This window comes from Sinocyclocheilus anshuiensis, unplaced genomic scaffold (assembly GCF_001515605.1).
Source record: "Sinocyclocheilus anshuiensis isolate Anshui unplaced genomic scaffold, SAMN03320099.WGS_v1.1 scaffold1683, whole genome shotgun sequence".
NCBI lineage: Eukaryota > Metazoa > Chordata > Actinopteri > Cypriniformes > Cyprinidae > Sinocyclocheilus > Sinocyclocheilus anshuiensis.
In genome coordinates, this window is record NW_015548387.1 from 101,354 (window position 1) to 105,765 (window position 4,412).

Here is a 4,412-nt window from a genome sequence, read left to right on the forward strand (position 1 = left end):
TACGCTCACAGACCAGAATACCAGAGACAACATTACTACAAGGCTACATCAGCGGTTCCCAATTCCAGCCCATGTTCCGAAGTGAAGTAAACTTCAACAGATTTCCCCCGCTCAGGGAGTAGGGAGCAATGAACACTGTGTAGGGATCATATCGATCGGAACACAGTTCATGCACGTAGCTCACTTCTAACGAGCTGGCGCGAGGACTGGATTAACCGTTGGGCTACATCATGTGCCATTCACCGGTGAGAAAACTTTAAAAGTACTACAATACCAGGAAGGAAGATCGGGTTGTTGATGTTTGTCTGCCATTCTAGCTCTGTCTGCACAGCGTGCGTGAACGCGCTGATGACGTATGACTGTCTGCGCGAACCGGTGCACAGAGGTATGCTAATACATACGTTGACAGACAGGTAGGAAAGCATATTAAAACGCTCGGACCGAGGACGTTGGGGACCAAGCTGTCCATGACAGAGGCAACATTGTGCCATGAGAAGAATGTCAAGGGCAGCTGTAACAGAAACATCCTGAGGTACTTCTGAACCTAGAGGACACAGGCAGACCAAGTCAGGAACCTCTGGGACTGGGGTAGCCTGAGAAATGGAGCTTTGGGACTGTGATGAACCAGGATAGAGAGCCCTGAAAGTCAAGATGACTTTAGGCAGATACAGGACCTTGGGGTCCAAGTCATTCATGGCAGTTGCTGCCCTGTACCATGACAGGAACATTTGAGTAAGCTTAGGAATGTCTTGGGCAGCCGTGGCAGGAATTTCAGAGAGAAACCTTAAATCCATCCTGCAAACAACGTCCCTTATAAATGGCTTCAAAGCCCCTTGACCCAGTATGTTGCCAATCACGTAGAAGCAGAAATTGATGTCTATTAAAAGAGAAATAATAATATATACATGAAATGTCAAGCACTCTAAGCAGTGTATTGCAGGGTGGCATCTTTCACTTAATGTACACCTATTTTTTTATATTTCATATTTCTAATTATTGCATATATTTTAAATAGTCAAACTCATGTTAGCCTAAATGTCTTGTCTGCACTGAGAGTCCACACTGAATGTTTTTGAGGTATGGCTGTAAACTCACCCTCAATTTTCATCTCTGTCCCATTATTCTCCAACTGCCTTTTTAGAGGTGATACAGAGTGCTCTGTGGGACAAACTGGAGTTTGGTGGACATCAGTGCTTCAGTCAGAGTGCAGTGCAGAATAGAGACTGGCCAGCATCAATGCTCCATTAGTTTTACCAGTTTTCCAACAAGAGAAAAAAAAGGTGTCCCACTTTCTCCCTTTCTTCTTATTCTCACTACCATCCAACACCCAAAATCTTTTTTCTGCTTACTTACGATGAGAGCTAAACTGACCCATGTTCACTGTTGTGATTTAGTTGCAGAATGAGCAAATGAGAGCTGCAGGACTTGTTGCCATCACATAGTATCAATATGATTTCGCAATCGACAGAACTATCACATTCTATGGGGCCTCCCACAGTTATATTCTGAGAAACAAGGTGTTCCAGTGTTGTTTGTGCAGCATTACTGGCCAGTTTTCATGTGGGGCACAAAGCGTTCACTGGTTTGGACAAGGATTTTTTTTTTTTTAACCTCAAGGAACATTAAAATAATAATAAAAAAGGCATGTCATGTCCTATTTAAATAAAAACACAAAAATAATAACAAAATGTCATAAAATTAATGCCACTTCATGATATTCATTTGAGTGTAATATCTGCTGGCCAATTTGCTGAACTCATCCTACTTTCTCTTCCTTTGAACACTTATAAAAGAAAAACAAACTTGCTTAAAATAAGTGAACATGGCAATGTTATTTTTAAGAGTTTAAGATACTGAGATATTTTATTTGCAGTTAATTTCCATGTAAGGCTGCATGGCCGCAAGTTAGTTGTTGTATCACAGGAATTGCAATTTAAAAATTAAAAAAATGTAAAATTAACTCAATTAATTTGTGAATAGTGAACCCTGTAGACCTACTATACTGCATTGTATGTTGTGTTTTGTATTACAGTGCTTTTAATAATGCCTTGTATTTCATGCTGGGAGAAGAATCTAAATGCCCTTATATATAAATGCATTTAAACATTTAGGAAAACAATTTTTCTTCCAGAAGATGTCGCTGTTTCAATTCTCAATTCAGCCAAATTTATCATCCAGAAAAGCACAGAATACAACCACTATTATGTACAGGTGCATATCAATAAATTAGAATGTCGTGGAAAAGTTCATTTATTTCAGTAATTCAACTCAAATTGTGAAACTCGTGTATTAAATAAATTCAATGCACACAGACTGAAGTAGTTTAAGTCTTTGGTTCTTTTAATTGTGATGATTTTGGCTCACATTTAACAAAAACCCACCAATCAAAGACTTAAACTACTTCAGTCTGTGTGCACTGAATTTATTTAATACACGAGTTTCACAATTTGAGTTGAATTACTGAAATAAATGAACTTTTCCACGACATTCTAATTTATTGAGATGCACCTGTACCTTGTGAGAGTGACACTGGAAATGCCAGGACAACGAGAGGGGCCATTTGTATGTTTCAGGCAGGATATTTTCTGGAGGGACCATCTAGGTAAGGAAGTGCTTTACACACTTAGTAATATTAGACTTAAGATAAAAAATCTCAACGTGTCATTAAAATGTTTTGATCCTCCAGAGTCTGAAATAATAGAGCTTAATCTTTCAAGGTCTTTCCCTCAAAGCTAGTGCCTCAAATTATGAATGCCACAGTATCAAGGCTGAATGAGCCGTGCCTAATTTTGAATGATGGGGAGTCCCATGTTATGTCTTAGAACAGGAAGTGATGTCAGATTATTTTCCTGTGTGGCAGTTATTTACATGGGAGGCGTAACCACTATGATTGACACAATGACTGCTAATCTTACTGCCCTTATTTGTTCAATGGATTGAGTGATTTTAGGGATTGGGCATCAGGGTTAGGACTTGTTAAACTCTGGTCTTTCTGTTCAGTGCCTCTGGGTAGTGTGGTTTTCATCCACTGCACTCAGGATCAAATAGATGAGATTTTCATTCACTTCATTAGAGGAAATGCATTGCAGATTTTACCTAGGAAATTGTACCCTATCTACCCTATCTCTATTTTTTTTTCTCACACTTGTTCTCTTCCCCGGTTTCACTCCTGGTAGTTCTATTTGTGTCAATAAAACTGGGTTATTTATTTGGAGCACGAAGCTGAAAGCAGCCGAAGATCCACCACAGGCCATGTGCATGTGCACACATCTCTATACACGTGAGTGAGATTGCAGGTGTGTGTTTGAGGCTGTGTGTGTGTGTGCAATGATCTAGCTGATATTTAACCTAATCTCTGTGAATGAAGTATTTGGAAATGTGCACATGTAAGCACTAAACTGAATCCACTCTATCGCACCTCTCACTCATATTCCGAAAAAATTTGTGCTTTTTTATATAAATAAAATTGTTAAATTGTAAAATTTCTGCTAGAATATGTATAAAATATTCCAACTACCTGACAGTTATGGCTGAAATAAGTGTCCTGTGACGGTCTAGACTGAAAAACAGCAAAAATAAATAAAAAGTTGGAGCTGGCACACACTTTTGTAGCCAATTTAGTTGTTGCAGTTTTTTTTGTTGCAGTTCATGTTGCAGTTTTTTTTACATTTTGTTTATTAATTTTTTTTTTTTTTTTGAGGGTGGAGGTTTTGAAGAGTTGTTATAATTATCAAAATGGGTAAAACTGATCATAGCACATTTATTTATTTATTTATTATGAGTTTTCTGAGGTTAAGAATGTTTCTGTATTAACAATATTACAAAAATTTATTTTTCAGCTGTATTATTAGGAATGACTTTTAGTTTTTGTACAATTAGATTTCTTAACTCTCAAATTTCTTATTTTTCTGAGTGCTGTCTATATATGAGTCAGTCAATTAATCAATCAACCAATCAAAATTAGCCTCAAAGTTTTAAATGCATGGACTATGAAAACTAGTGTGAACGATGACATTTCGAAATGAAGCAAATTAATCCCGTTTTAAGTTGGAATGGCACCAGTAATCGCTATGCGCTACGAACCTTGGTTTTCCTATGGCGAGAAGCAGGGAGGATGGATGTCAATCGTATCCATATTGTGCTTGCATGAAATCCATTTGATCTAAGTTACACATCCTGCATATATTCCAGTAAAGAGAACTGACTGACACCGCAGTGTTACAGTAATGAATGACACATTGTCCACATCACAGGAGTGTATATTCATATGTGGAGACTCTAAACTCAGCATCTCTGTGTAAATACTGTCATGCGGTACAGTGTGACTTCATATGCCTTACTAGCACTCATGGGCATGTGAAGCTGGAGCTTTACAGACATATATATATATATATATATATATATATATATAT